This window comes from Athene cunicularia (assembly GCF_003259725.1).
Source record: "Athene cunicularia isolate RWA chromosome 1 unlocalized genomic scaffold, athCun1 chr1_part2, whole genome shotgun sequence".
In the NCBI taxonomy this organism is placed as follows: Eukaryota; Metazoa; Chordata; class Aves; order Strigiformes; family Strigidae; genus Athene; species Athene cunicularia.
In genome coordinates, this window is record NW_020799092.1 from 10,976,577 (window position 1) to 10,992,698 (window position 16,122).

The 16,122-nt window shown below is 39.0% G+C and overlaps 1 protein-coding gene across 7 annotated transcripts in view; it reads right to left on the reverse strand.

Moving 5' to 3' along the window:
- Positions 1–16,122, reverse strand: part of CALD1 (caldesmon 1) — a 197,056-nt gene that overhangs the window by 139,922 nt on the left and 41,012 nt on the right. The window contains exon 2 of one of the 7 annotated variants that reach the window (XM_026841079.1): positions 11,704–11,784. The exons of the other annotated variants lie outside the window; for them this stretch is intronic. The gene's annotated coding sequence lies outside the window, so the exon portion shown is untranslated. The remainder of the gene's footprint in view (positions 1–11,703; positions 11,785–16,122) is intronic. 7 annotated transcript variants of the gene reach the window in all.

Below are 16,122 nucleotides of genomic sequence, written 5' to 3' on the forward strand. Positions count from 1 at the left end.
TCCCTAGCCCTGTATTTCCAAAGCTTTTTTTTTCTCTACTGCATAGTTATACTGATGGACACTCTTTTTCATTCCTCCTCTCTTCCACAAAGTAGAAAAAGCTGGCTTGAATTGAATGAATAGCTCAGCATTACAGAACATATATGGACCTTTCTCTGCAAGGCTGCTATTCTGAATTCAGCATATTCAAACTGTGGCAAATGGATTTTAGGAATTGACAATCTCTTTGCTACCAATGTGGATGTTCTCAATTTACTTCTTTAAGGGATGTATGTATCTTGGAAACCTCCAGGAGGCCAAACTTAAGGAGATCTTGATGATTGTCCCACTGCTATGGTAAATTCACTTCAAAGACTCCAAAGTCATAGGGTAACAAGGAGAAAGCACCTCACCTTAAGCTGTTCATTTTATGTAGAAGGAGTGTGGCCTCCACTCTAATAACATGAGTATGGCTTCCACTCTATTGACATGACATCTTCCACAAGACTCACTCCACTTTCAACAAAACATGTTCATTCTTCTGTCATAGAAGTGCCTCTTCTTTCTCAAGATTTCTAAAACCAGATACTAAAAATATTAATATGAAGCACACTCACAAGTGTTGAAGAAACTTGGCTCCAGATCCATCCTGGTCTCCTAAAATGTTTCTCTAATTGCAGTTCTAATCACTTGCAAAAACTTCAGCCTACTTTGTGTTTCAGCTTGACCTATCCTGTGAAGTCACTTGGTCATGACATGGCTGAATGTACTAGGCAGCCCAAGTCACTGATCAAAAAGATCAAGATTCTTTAGTGACAAATATTTTGCTGTTAATAACTTAAATATATATAAAAGTTGGGAATTGCAGGTGAAGGCACTATTGACTAATATCAGAACATGCAAACCCAGAGAATTTTCAGCTTTGAGCATTCTAGACTTGCAGGCTAAATCTGTCCAAAAATCATGATAGTGGTTTGGTAATTGCTTTCATAAACAGGCAGAAATTCTCATTTCTTAAAAATAAAAAGGGATAAAAACCAACACCCAGGGCTGACAGTGAATTACACTGCAGGAACAATGTCATATGGTTGGAAACATCGCAATTACAAACAGCACTCCCTTACTCTTGAGTATTGGTCACTTCCTGACTGGAGTCTTGAGTCTACCTACAGGTGTACATCACTTTAGGAAAGATGTGGACGAATTGGAAGAAGGTCCAGAAGAGGGCAACAGAAGTTTTGAGAGATCTAGGAAACACGGTCTCCATGGAAAGGCTGGAAGGGTCAGGTTTGCTGAGCCTAAAAGACATGGTAATTCTCCTCATGTATATTAAAGAAGAGAATGATAAACTCTTCATATCGACTGAGGGCAGCACAAGGCATAAAGTGCTTAAGATGGAGCAATGGAGACTGATTTTTCTTCCTTGACACTAGCAATTTCCCGACTGATTAAGACACTTGGGGAAACTGTAGAGAGAAGGATAACTAACACTGTTGTAGGTCAGCTGAGGCAAATTGCAAAGCTCTGCACAGGACACTTCCAGAACAGAATACACTAGGCAAAAATTATTTTAGTTAACCTCTGGATTTGGCCAATAGAATACACTGGATTACTTGCCAGAAGTTTTTCAAGCCTACCTTCTATATTTTGCAATACTACCCTCCAGTTTCAGCATAAGTGCTATATATGTGTCTGCAACAATAACAACAGCAAGCTGGAGCCCATCAAAAGACCACAGGAAGGAGAAGTGCACAGTCATTACTTTCTCCACAGAAGCACTTGCAGAGATTCCTAATGATTCAACTGGCAAGTTAGCATATCCTCATAGCCAAAAGGTATCAAAAATCGATGACAGATGTAACAAAACCAGAACCCAAGATACTTTGACTATGGACATTCTGTTAAGCATAGATAACAATCAAATCAACATACAAAACCCCAACCTAAAGCCAGATTGGGATAGCTGTATAAGTATAATGAACTCAAGATGCAGAAATTTTTTGCCAAGCATACAGTTTTAAAGTCTATTAATTAAATTTCGTATTCTCAAAGCAAAAAAATCTGAACCTGAAAATTTTAAAGAGATTTTAAAGAGATACAATGGACAGTCACTAGCTTTGAATTTCAGAGTGACTATTTCCTATCCTTGAAAATCTCCCCTTAACCACTACTATTTTCACTTGAATTTCCCCACATATTTGTTTATAAAATTCCTTTTCCTATTGTTATAGAACTCTGATCTGTTATTTTTGTTTGGATCATGAGCATAATGTGATACCAGCTGTAGATGCTACTCTACAAGTATCATCATTCTGTCTCCAACAGTAGCTATGACATACTCAGATGAAGATGAAACAAATCCACAATTCACCTGTCAAATCATGCAATAACATGCAGGTAATATTATGGAACAATGGAAGACCTTTCTGGGGACCAGGCTCCAAACACAGTCCTCTTCTAAACAGCAAGATAGGATAGGTGAATTCTTTTTCTGAATCCCTCATCATTCAGCTTATACTCTGGAGCATGAGACCTGCTTACCTTTAACTTCACAGGCACATCTACACATTTGATTAAGAGTCATAAAATCTTCTTTTATATCCAAGCTACTCAATCAAATTCCTGGCAAGATGATTAACTAAAATTCTGGAACAGATGGGGTGAAAAACAGCAATAGGAAGGCCTTTCACCCAAAAACGCAAGTAAATGTAGTAGTAACTCTTTAGCTCATATGGAAGGAGGTATACAGAAAATGAACATCCAAAGAAACACCATAATTGTGTCCCAAGAAGAACACAGGTGGGCCATAATCCATCACTGCTTCAAAATAGCTGCCTTTTATTCACATAAAATAGGAGGCTGGATCCAGAACACATCCGGATCTCAGCTTCAAACTGCTGGCTCACTCTCGGAAAATAAACCCAAAAAATCCTACTGGGTTATTTATAAGTTCATTGAAGTTTGGGTCCAGGCTACAGACAGCTCATCGAGACTCATGTTTGGGCAAGACCTAAATTCTCTGTAAGCCCAGACACCCCAGCCTTTCTGCTGTCACAGGCATGTTCATTTCATAGAGGTGAATCCTTTAGCAAAGTCACCCAGCCTTAAAGGAGACCAGCTCTGAGGGTCAGAGAGCCCCTTAGCTTGAACCAAAACTGCCTTTTGCCTATATCGGGATAGTTAATATTTAAGCCACAGTGGGGTTTACTGAGTCAGCCACTGGAAGACCTTTCTGGAGACCCGACTCCAAACCCAGTCCTCTTCTAAACAGACTCTATGACCCCTAGACAAGCCAGTCCACATCTCTGTTCATTTTTGTTATTTTAAGTTGGAAACACTTTCAGGCAGGAACTGCATCTCACTAAATATTCATGTGAACAGAACTGTGGAGTGTCACTGACATATAAAATACTCCTCCTGATCAAGCATATGTTGTCTAATCTGGTTATGCCATGTCAGGTTACTCCCAACAGAAAAACAGAGGTACAGAAAAGCAAAGCATCTTGCTGAATTCCTGTCTCAGCTCACACAGCTCAGGCTACTCGCCCAGTCCTGGTGGTTTAGGATTAAGTCAAGGAAAGGTCCACATGCAGATGCCAGTAACAACTGAATTGGTTGTGGTGCTTCAAAAATACTATGGCAGAAAGGATTTCTGCTAAAGCTGCTCAAAGCCAGCCAGAACACGTGCTATGCTTTCAGCAAGTGCAGTGTGGGTTACTCTGGTTTCTGTACCATGTTACCTTGCCACAATCTCCCTTCCCACTGCTGAGGAGATGATGTCTTCTGCTCATAACTATCTGTGGTTAAAACTGTGCCTCAGTCTAGTCAAATATAAATTTTGCACAACATTTTAACTTTCATATTCTTTATAAGTGGCTATTTGGGGGGTTGCTTGGTTGGGGTGTTCTTTTGTTTGCACATTTTATGTGCAAGCTGGATAGTGTAGGAAGGAGGCACTTAGATCCAAATAAGAAACTCTTATGTACCTCTCACAGTTAAAGTTGGATCAGAGTTCAGATGAAACAGTGCCAACATTTTCAAACTGCTCTCAGATTTTAGCTGGATTACCTGCTGGACAGTAGCTGCCCTGGGGAAGTCCACCTAAGGCCAAAATTCCATAGAAAAGCTTCTTGCTAGAACTGAACTACAGCCCTACAGCAGAGCTCCTTTCTGTACTGGATCTAAAATGGGAACCAACAGAAGTGTTTCTCTCTCTACACTCTCCCCATTTCTGTTGAGTGAATTCAGCACTGAGGCTGCATTTCCATCTATTTTGTCTTAGTCTGATGTGTTGTGGGAATGCAGAACACAAACAGACCCCTAAAACCTCCTTGTTCCTGCCCCATGAGCTCATGTTCCTTTACACATCCTCCTTACACTTTTCAAGACTTTTGCCTACCTATCAGTCCTCATCCATGTCTCCATTCTATGGTAAAAGCTTTCACCTATGCAGTAACTTTCACACAAGTGTTTCTGTAATCTTTCAATCACCAAATCTATAAACAGCTATATACAGTGAAAAATACAACTATCACTAGGAAAGCTTTTTTTCAACTATGTTTATCCTCAGCCACCTCAGAGCATTCCATACCAAATATAAACTTAGTTTACTAAAACTATAAAACATGGGGGTATTTTTAAACCTCAGAGACCATTACTGCAAATTGCTCAACTCACATAAACAGTACTGGATCTGATTATTAAGACAGCCCATGAGTCAGCCTGGCTCTCAGGTATGTTACAATACTCAGAAATCCCCTCACCAATATATACCACCTACAAACATCACCTCCTCGCACATTAATGTCAATTGGATGTTTCTGCAGTGAAAACTTCACCAGCTTTGTATCTCACAAAGATGATGGGCAGAGGAGAGTTGGACAAATCTGCCTCCAGCTGCATCTGCTTCATGCAACAGGGTATCACGCAGTTTTCTTTAATCCAGTTAATCCATACGCTGTGTCAGTGAGTAGACTACCAGCCTGGGTTCAGAAGCAACATTTATGGCATGTCATCATTTACATGAGTTCAGAGTACATGTAAAAATAGTATTTGATTCCCTCCATACTCCACTCTAAGCTCTGCTACATTTTTTGATGATAATTGCATTCATTTTGCGCTAATATAAACACACCTAAACAACAGACAGGCTCACTTTCTTTTCCAAGATTTTGGCTGATTTTATACTTGCTTGTGCAGGTCTCAAAAATCAACAGCGCAAACCAACAAAGCAAATTTGTATGCGTTAAAACAATATTCTCAATGGGTCTCTAGTGAACTTTGCAGAGGTTACATTCGATATAAAGTTCACCATTTTCATTCATATAGTTCCCCTCTTTTTTTAGCAAACAAGGTGACAAAAGATTATGCACAAACAGAATTTTTAATGCTTGTCCTCCTCAATTTCCACAGGCCTGAACAACATAAGCTTACAGGTCATGTAATGTGGTTTGTGGCCTTTTGCTCAAATATTATACAATTGCGCTTTATGTTTTCCATATCATGTACAAACTTGAACTGACCCTCACAGCAGTCTTACCAAATGCAGCTACTATAGTGTTATCATCCTTTAACACATACAGACACAGAGGTCAAGAAGTCAAATGACTTGTATAATATCATACACATCATCAGCAAAAGGCAGGGTCAGAACTCATGAGATGATTCCAGCCTCCTGGCAGCACAATGCTGTCTTTAGCTACAAATCATCAGCATGGCTTCAGCCATTTTTGCATTTTTGAAAGATGTTACCAAAATTCACAATCAAAATGCTCGAAGGGTTTAAAGTTAGCCTTGCTTAATCCATTTTCTTAGGAGTACACATCAAATAATGCATGATGTGGTAGCAGAAAGTCCAAGCAATGTTAAATGAAATACAAAGGCAATCTTACAGGGCAGAAAGGTAATATCCCTAACACATCTCCGTGGTAATCACACCTGGAATACTTCATTCAGCTCTGGAGAACTCATTTCCTGAATGATGATAATAACCCAGAGGAAGATCACAAGAGAGCCATAAAAATGTTAAGCAATCAGAGAGAGGGACTGACTTACAAGGAGAGATTAAAAGAGCTAAGGATGCATCAGCTGACTAAATCCTAAGAAGGGGATGTGAAAACTGTCTGCAAGCACTGGAAGAGCTTTAGCAAGGACAAAGAATCATTTTAGTGAAACAAGAGTTCACAACTACAGGGACTAGTAGTAAATTAAAAATTATGACAACATTAACTGATCAAAAAAGTAATTTTAATAGCAAAAAATCTACTAGAGTATGGAGTAGACCTGATAATATGCTTAACCAACACTACTGCTTCTCAACTTTTTGTTGTTTAAGGACATAAAAAATGTCAGCTAAATCCTGAAAACACTATTTTGAAATTTTAGGTTGAAAACCAGTTTTGAAATTTCCTCAGTAGAACAGCCTATCCCTGGCTGGGGAAATTTCAGACATCCTTAACCCTGAAGCAACACAGGCATGTCAGGCCCACTGCTTTTGTACTACCTCAGGTATAAGCTACAACTCTGACTAGGAACCCCCCAACACAAAAGTAGACCAGCCTGCATGTAATAATGAACAATGTCCCAAATGGAGCATTCACCAGTGGCTCCTGTCTCTCTAACCATCCTGAAGAACAATCATAAAAATAAATGCCAGATCCTGTTCTGTTTGGCTTTGGGATAATTTGCATTGATGAGGGAACTAACCTCAATATCTAGTATTTTCTGTTTCTCCTCTTTTTTTTTTTTTGCTAGGAAACAGGCCAGGCACATAAGTGGAACTTGTTGACAGTCCATCAAGACACAAAGGCTCCATCTGCCAGACTGAAGCAGATCTTGTTGCACCAATTTAGAGACACCCCAATCCATTTGTACACCTGCCCATCTGTTGGGGGTTATCATGCCTTGGATGAGTCTGCTGAAGGGAACTGGTATGTTTGTGCCTTGACCAGTCAAGCTCACTGCACTCCTGTTTCTCACCTGAATAACAGTATAATATTTAACTACTGGGCTTTTACTGGGATCTGATTTACAGAGTGATCAAGATCTATGGATGAAAAGCACAAGGGAATCACAAACTTGCGTTGTAACAATGTCAACTTTGGGTTCCTTTGTCTTGGTAAATGCTCTTTTTTTGCTACCAAACTTTAATGACATATTTTAAAGGGTTCTATTTGTCTTATTTTATTAAGCCAGCTAGTTCTTAGGAAAAGCAGTGGCTGTCTACTCCATAAAATATGAGCACAAACAATAAGTACATCAAAAGCCTATTGCTGGTTGGACAATTTCCATATAACCTAATATGGTTAAGAAAATGTTTTACTGAAGCCCGGAGCAGAGTGCCAAAATTAACAACTCTGCAGTAAGCAGAGCACCACAGAGCCCTCTGCTTAGGCTCACTGTAATTTCAGTTTGGTGTAGTTACTACCTATTCACATGAACTAGACCATAATTGTACTTTTGCACAGTTACAAAACCCAGATACTTCTGCTCTCTCTCCCCTGCCAATGAAGATTAACACTGGCTGCCATACAAAGCTTGCAGAGATAGAAGCTCATTGAAGTGTTTCCCTTCTTGGGCTAGATATATTTAGGAAATCCTGAGTATCCCGAGGATATAAGAGAACATGTACTGTATGAGGCATTCCACATTTGTGTAAACATCCCAGAAAGTGGAAGTTTTAAAGGGCTTCAGTACAAGAACACACTTTCTATATCTACTGCTAATGCATATCGGAGAGGTCTTACAATATCAAATCTACATGCAGGGCAGGTATTTTCCTCACTATCTGCCTTGCTACTACTGCCATTTATGAAACTTGGCAAGGCACAGATTGATGACCTGTCTCTAAGCCCACTGCAAACTAAACCTTGCCTACTCATGCTATGTATGTGCATTTTCATCTTTAAAATTTCACCAGGCAGCAAGTGGTTTAGGATTTTTTAAAAAGTTAAGACAAAAAAGGGTGACAAAGCAAATGAATGACATTATCAAGACCACTCTAAGTCACACTTCAGTCCTCTCATTCTTTAATACAATGCCACTGAAATCATTGTGAAGTCTGATAACAAGGATTTGGCGACAAAGTGGATCATTGAGCTTGTATCAGTGAAACAAGTCACTACGCATTAAAAGAACAATGCTACCTTGATTATGCAAAAGGGTTAGCCAGCCTCTCCCAGATCATTTCCTATGAGATCATATGCAGACTTGGAGACAGAAAGGTCTGTTTTCAGGAAGTTTGGAAGCCTTTTATGAATTATATTAACAAGGCACAGGCTGTTCCCTAAAACTGACTGTACATCAGATTCCATTACAGCCACATGCCCTTAGCTGGAATGTCTTTAGCATATATGATAGTACCAACAACCACCAAAAAAAGCAGCAATTCTGTCATCTAATCCTGTGACCTTTTTTTTTTTTTTAGTACTGGGTATTAATTGTAATTTTCTGGGTGTGGATATCTCACAACAGATTACAGTGGGATATTTGTTAGGTTCCCTACACTTTAAAGCATCCTACACAGTTTAGCCACAACTTTGTAAAAAGTTGAATACCTGTCTTACATAGGTAGACAAAAAAAAATGCTACATTGCAAGATTTTTGAATGATACCTAATAACTATTAGAAGCCAATTTTTATCTCTTTTCTCCACTAACAGAAAAACATAGATCTACACAAAACCACAACAATGCTTGAAAAATACTATTTTTTAATTTTTGCTATTTAAAGTCTTAGCTTATGCATTTACTACCAAACACTTTTTCAAGTCAGTTTAATGACCATACATTCATTCTTGATACAGAAAATTAAAAGCAAACCAGAACAACACTCCTTTTCTAAGAATTAATGTTGTGCATTTTCTTATTTATTGAAATTTTACATCTAGGGGTTCTTTTCCTGGTGATCCATACAAACAAGGCAGATGCCTCACATTCACCAGGACTGCCCTGTGGTTCCAGGCAGACCCATGAGTCTATAAACACACTTCAAATGCTGTAACTCTGACAGTGTCAAGGCATTATGAAGTTTCTGGTCTTCACCCTCTTTAGCAAGGCTTATGAATCATTTGGGTTTCACATTAACTCTGGCAATGCATAGATTCCATGCTGATCTTTGTAAGACCTGAACTGTAAGAGGCTGAATCGCACTGTGGGAGGAAAACTAATCCATTACTTGAGTTAGCTAACATTCATCTATTTATTAGCAATGATATTAGCAGATTTTGGTTTCAGTTGAAAGTAACATGACATTTTCAAACATCAGCCCTCAAAGAGAAGTCATAATCTTATCCTTTTCAGATGGGAGAAGAGGCACATAAATAAATGTAGTTACCTGTCTAAGTCCAGTTGGTCATTTGGCAGCAGCAGCTCCTACATCCCAGTTGAGTGTTTCCCCCCACCAGACTGCATTTTCTCCTACCATCTGCATGGTCCTAATGTTAATATAATCTGCATCACTACTGCCACAGCTGAAGAACCAAAACTTTTAGAATGGAGATTCTCCCAGTGTCAAACGTCTCTTATTAGCGATAAACCACATTTTTGCTCTTGTTGGGACTGAAGAGAAATAAGAGGCACTTGAACAGAGGAATGAAAAACTCACAGATTTATTACACTTATTTGATATCTGTTTAATGATAATCCTGTTATTTGAGTCAAAGAGGATGCAACAACTAAAGACAACCATTGCTTATGCTCAGTTTATGCTCAGGGAATAAACACCCCTGACACAATCTCCCAGGAATCCATCCCCAGAGCCCATCGCTATTTATAACTGAGTAAATATTAGAGGATTCACATCTTTTGCCCTAAAAAAACAGGACCTTTGACCTTAACATTTATTTGGAAGGTGCTTCAGAGAAGGCTGTTACTCTTCAACAATGTTTCCTTCCATTAAAATTTCCTCTTAAAATATATTGCCTAGAGGAGGAACACTAGACCTCAAACATACCACAAATATGGACAAGTCTGCATGTAGGCATTTGGCTGGGAATTTGCCCAAAACATTATTCTTACAGAATTAACCAACTCTGTTAGTCAGCATAGTTAACAGCATCAAAAAAATAATTTTACTCTGACATGCCTTTTTCAGGACAGCTCACCAGTTGCATATGGTGTTGTTTTCCACTGCTTAAGGATTACTTCCAAGGACTGATACTGGAGCCGTTACACTTCTACGTGCAAATAGAAAAAAAAAAAAAGAGTTTGGGAACCAATACTGTCCAACAAACTATGACTTTTAGGTTTGTATTACTCCTTTAGCCCAGCTCACCCTGCCTCTCATTTCCCTCATGTCTTGACTCAAGCTGTGGTAGCCAGAGCGCAGAAAAGCAGGCAAGCTAGGGCCGACCACACAAACTCAGTGTATGCTCTCAGGACTTTGCACTGCTTGGGACTCTTGGATCTGACTCATGAACACCAGTCATCATAAAAAGTGGACCAGAAAAAAGGTACGAGACAGGCCACATGACTCAAAGGCAAGCCTTTATCTGCTATTCACTCACTAAGAGTTAATGTGGATACAATAGCCACCAGTTCTGACACGTGTATGACAATGACTTATTGGGATACTTACAAGACGTTACCCTTGTTGGAAAAGTCAAGATCAAATCCATGATATTCCTCAACCAAGACACAGCCCTTGATACTGGCCAGTCATTTCAGAGAGGTGTTCAACAGACAGAGTAATCACTCAAGGCAAGTCCCTTCCTCACCTCCTCACTGAGGTTGGCTTCTTCACTTAAGTTTTAAACCCCTTTTAATTGTTTTCCTTAGTCTTCACTACTCTACCTCTGTACCGTATTACTATTTCATATAAAAGTCCCATCCTTTTGAATCAGTGAATTTGCTACACATGACATCATAACCTTTGCCTATGTAGTCAGAATGATGGAATTCCCTCACTTGGGGCAGTTTGTGCTAAACACCAATTATAGAACAAGTGTAGCCTGGGAACATTTATTATTATCATTATTGCTTAGCAAGACTCTCATCAAGTGCTGAAGTAACAAACTTTTGAAAGACAAATTTCCTCCCACCTGGCAAGCAGAATTGGTTTACATGTCCCTATCAGACTCAAACCAGAACACCTAGGGAATACAGAATCACTGAGTTTGCTAACATACTCAGCAACATTATCTTAATAACATATAATAGTCTCCATATTCATAACCTTTCACCAGGAGAAAGACTGTTTCAGCTCAACAGCCATACTAATTACCTCAGTCTGTACACCCTGCGTACATCCAATGCGTGTGTGTAAAGATGACCGCATGTATGTTTAACAACAAAGACAAATAAGAGGCCTTCTCAAGGTAAGAAATGGTCTCTCCTTCCCGTTCAGGTAATGTCCAGGGACCACGGGAGCCACACCACGGAAGAATTTATCCAGTGTTTCAGAGTGCTAGATTACCACGCACATACATACAATCCTTAGCACACAAAACATTAACAAAGGGAAACATCAGGGCGGAAGACTCCCAAATACCCAAGCAATTTCTGACAGTGAGTTCAATCAAGGACTACCATAGAGTATCTTCCCAATGTGTTAAATTAGGTTGAATACTAACCATCCAGAATGGCCCCTTTCCACACCAGATCTTGAGCTTCAAAGCAAACTAAGCTAACATACTAAAATGCTGCTCATGATAGCAATTGTTTCAGTTGAACAGAAAATACCTCCAGGGGGAAAAAAAAAAAAAAAATCATTAATAGCATATCTCACCAGTTATGATGCCCCTGAGCCTTGAAGATGCTGCCTCTTCAGCTCCCAAGAGATCGAGTAACCAAACAGTTATCCCAGGCACTGGAAATACAGAAGTGTTTATGGATGGGAATGAAGAGGCCACCAAAGACAGAACGACTTTTACAGTAAGGATGATCCAGAATGCAGACCAGCTCTCAATCCTTGCCGCAGTTGCTAGATACTATTGCACCACTAATCTAACTTGCAGCTCCTTTTCTTCTTCCAGTGACTCCCCCATGAGGAAGAAGATCTCTAGCAAGAAAGGGCAGAGTGCACTATTGCATCCGAAGTCCCATTGAGGGAAAAGAGCTGCTTCCACTTGCACTGCTCCATTCACCTGATCCTGCTGCTATGACTGTAACCTAATCAGTGTAATGCAATCCTGAGAACAGCCTGGGAAGCATCAGCCACAGAACTGAGAATTTTAATAGCCAAACTGCACTGATTAATACGGAGCCAAACCTGATTATGCCCCCATGATTCACTTCACAAAAAATATCTGAGGGAATTCCCTATTTGTTTTGGCTTTAGACCAGCATGGTTCCTTGATTTCTGGCTGCCTCCAGTCAAAAATGCAAAAACATTTGTCTATTTCTGCATAGCTGCTGGAGTATATTTAACAGTTTTCAGTGACAGGCTGTCTGCATCTACATGTACTCAGCCACTTTGTGGCTGTAATAATGATAGAACAGCCACCTCTGAGTAACAGCCAGGATAAATAACAACAGCTTGGGCAGTGTGCAGTGAGACTGGAAATTGCCTCTGAGCAATGCCTCAGCAAGAGAACTGGAGGGAGTGACTGGGAGAATAGATATCCCACTTGGAGTAACGTAAGCCAACTGAGAAGGTGCTCTGGGGCTGCTCTGGATGATGGGGGAGTTAAAGTCTCCATAACACATACAGTACTGTGCTCCACCATGGCTAAACACAACTTGTACCCTGTTTTGCAAAAATAAGAAACACCTTCATTGGCCAAGAACTACCAAGATGGAAAATCACAGGTGTGTCCAGCTGAGGTTCCCACAGGAAACTCTACTCTGGACCTTTTTAAGACTGCATTGCACTAACTGCTAAAGAGATCCACTTTGTCAGAGATTTGCCAAATCAAGGGGATCTGGTGAAAGGAATACAGCACATACCTCTGATCACTGCAGAGGCACAAGTTTCTGGACTATCTCATCCTCAATAAAACTTGCATTGAAATCAACAGGATTTGAATATTCTAATCCAGAGAAAAATCTAGCTCTATCCTTGCATCAATAAAATGCAAAACTGCTCCAGTCATTAATAAAATCAAATGACTGACATACAGTCCAGGAGTCACGTATCTACATGAGGTGATCCAGTTCTTTCAAGTAGGAATTCAGCTTTTACACTGCTCACCCTACATAACTTACTGTAGCCAGGAAAAAAGGAATACACTATAATTTACATATGATGAGGAAAATAAAAAAATAAAATCAAATCAAAAGGTGCAATATAGTAGAGTTAAACAACATTCAATTCTTGACTGCTGAGGTATTTCAGAGATAAAGCTTCATCAATGGTGAACATTAGTCTCAATCAGAACATTTTCTTTCCATTCTAAGGCTTTCACTTAGCCTTGTTTCTTGTGACATCTTAACATCAAGTCATTCTTAAATGCTCACATTCAAAACGTACTTCAGCACGCTCACCTACTTGAAGTTAGGCACATATTTGTTGAGGCGGAGTCAAAGCACATGTACATACAAATATACCCAACCAAAGACATGTTTTTCTTTTATGGGCTGGTTTTATTCTGTAGTCCAAAGCATGGTAGCAAAAAAAGTAAAAAAATATAAACCCATTATGCCACATCTCTTCAAGAGTTCCTCAAACAAAATTAATTCATATATTTTACACTATTTCTTTCCTAATTGCAATTATATTTTCCATGCATAAAGTCTGTATTTGTGTCCTCAAAACTATCAAAAGATGAATTCTCTCCTAAAAGAAAACAATAACAAAACATCTAAGAAATTAAAGACCATAAATGAGTGAACACTAATGACTAGACAGCATTTGAGTCAGAGGAGTGTTCTACCCACATGTTGACATACTTTTGTACTGGTTTATATCATATAGCCTGCAAAATATCAAAGGCAAGTGACACCAACAACTAAAAAGACTGTACAAAACTAATCTATTTGGTTCATACTCAAGCAATCTCTGGATGCCTAGAGAAAAGTTGAGACTTAATTATCTTGCACTTCTTTCCTAAAGGAGGCCAAAGCGTGATACACATGAATTTAACTTATTTCTTTAGTCTTTCCTATAGATGACCTCACCACTATATTTACTTACATATTGATCAAGTAATTATCAGGTTAGGGAAATAGATGTATAGGTACAAAACCCAAACAGTTGTGGAAATATAAACTTTCTCTTCAAGTTGTACTATTTTTCTTTCATAATTTTATTGCTAGAGATAGCTACTTGTAAACAGAGAAGCAGACCATTTACATTTTTTATAAGCAAACTAAAGCATGTTTTTCAATTGCTCTTTTCCAAGGTGAAATTCTGTTCTCCACAGGAAGGGGGAAATTATCATTTTAAGAAAATAAAGTCATTACAGCTTACATCACAAGGCATTAATCTAATATTTTTGAGAAATTCCTTCTATTCAATTTAACTTGACCACTACAATAAGCAAGCTGGATTCTCTTACTTTAGCAAACTGGAACGAACTTCATGTAAACATGGTATAGCACCACAATTCTTTGTAGGTCAAGCAAAACAACCAGGTATACATTGTCTATCTCCCCTCTTCCTCAACATAAAAAAATAATGGTACACTACAAAAAAATTTGTACATTGTCTGAGCTAGTCCTTAAAACTTGGAATGTCTTTAAGTTGTCCAGATCAACTCAGAGCACAACTTTTTAATAGTTTAGGTCATTTTGGCAACATGAATGAACAGAAGATCTCATTCACTGCTACACTGCTGCTTATGTGGTATCAGGTCAACCCAGGTGATGTGAGCACAGGAGCTGCACAATCAGACCTGAGCTCTGAGAAAGAAGAGCTGCAGGGCTTCACACACATCCTTTTCTCAAAGATGGGGACCTATGGACTGATCCTATCCTGCATGAGTAAGTAATAGTGTCAGTATGTTACATGCCAATTGGAAATTGGGTTGATGCACCATAGTCTGTCACAGCAGGGCAATCATGGTGGGCCTGTTCCGTGGTATTAAACATGGGAACACTTAGATGATAGAGCCTGCATTAGCAAACAAAAACAATGACAGTGAGGGCTACCTACTTCCATTCTTCTGCAAGAGGCTTGATCCTCTTTTCTATAACCTAAATAAGGAACCAAAATGCCTTACTTCATTGCCACACCCATGAAATGCCATACCCTTTGAAGTTTTGTTTGTCCAAAATGCTGAGGACAACTCCCCCCATCATGACACAAACATTTAAATACCTATAGAAATAAAACTTTGATTTCTCTTTGGAGCCCTGGCTCAGGGCTATTAAAGCAGAAGGCATGAACAACAGCCAAGCGACTCATTAAAACCGTATCAGGTATGGCACTGATTCAGAGGAAAGTATTATATGTGAATTACCCTGCTTTCCAACAATTCTGGCTGCAGAAGTCCTCAGGGAATAATTGGCCTAGTTTTATTCAGCTCCTGAGATCAAAAGACATCACAACCCAAGTGGATCCGGCTGCAGACCTTTTAAAGTAGACAAATGGCAAAAATATCTTGCAGTGCAACCAGCAACACCATCTTCCCTTTATGATCACCTGAAGAGACAACATTAAAACCACCACCTGTCACAGACAGCTGTTCCTCTTTGAGGTCCTAATGGCAAGCAACTCATAGTGCAGAATCACACACATACACAGCACATCTGAAATGCTCAATAGCGTAGTCATCCTCAGATGCAAATTCCCAACCCTTACAGCTAACCAGGCTGGACAGAAATGTGACAGAAAGGTGTAATAGGTTGCACCTTATATACTTCTCATGTGCTTTTGAAAATCTCTCAAGATGTTATTTTTCACATGCTTTATATATATATATATATATATATATGTGTGTGTACACATAAAAAACTGGTTAATGGACACAATTAAAATGGCAAAACAGTATTTTTGCCTGCCACAATGAAATAACTTTTTACATTTTTATCTCACCTATTAAAATAAGTACTTTAATTTCTCCTCTAACAGCATTTAAAAGAGACTTAAAGCAGTTCTGCCTGTTACTTGAACTAAAGTAGCACTTTTTTCACCACTGATGTTAAAAAGCAGTTAGGCATAACCTTGCTTGAAGTACACTTTTTAGTCTCTTTCATGACCCAAACATGAAACTGAATTTCTGAAAATTTGCGTTAACAATAATTTAAGGACAATTCAACATGTGAA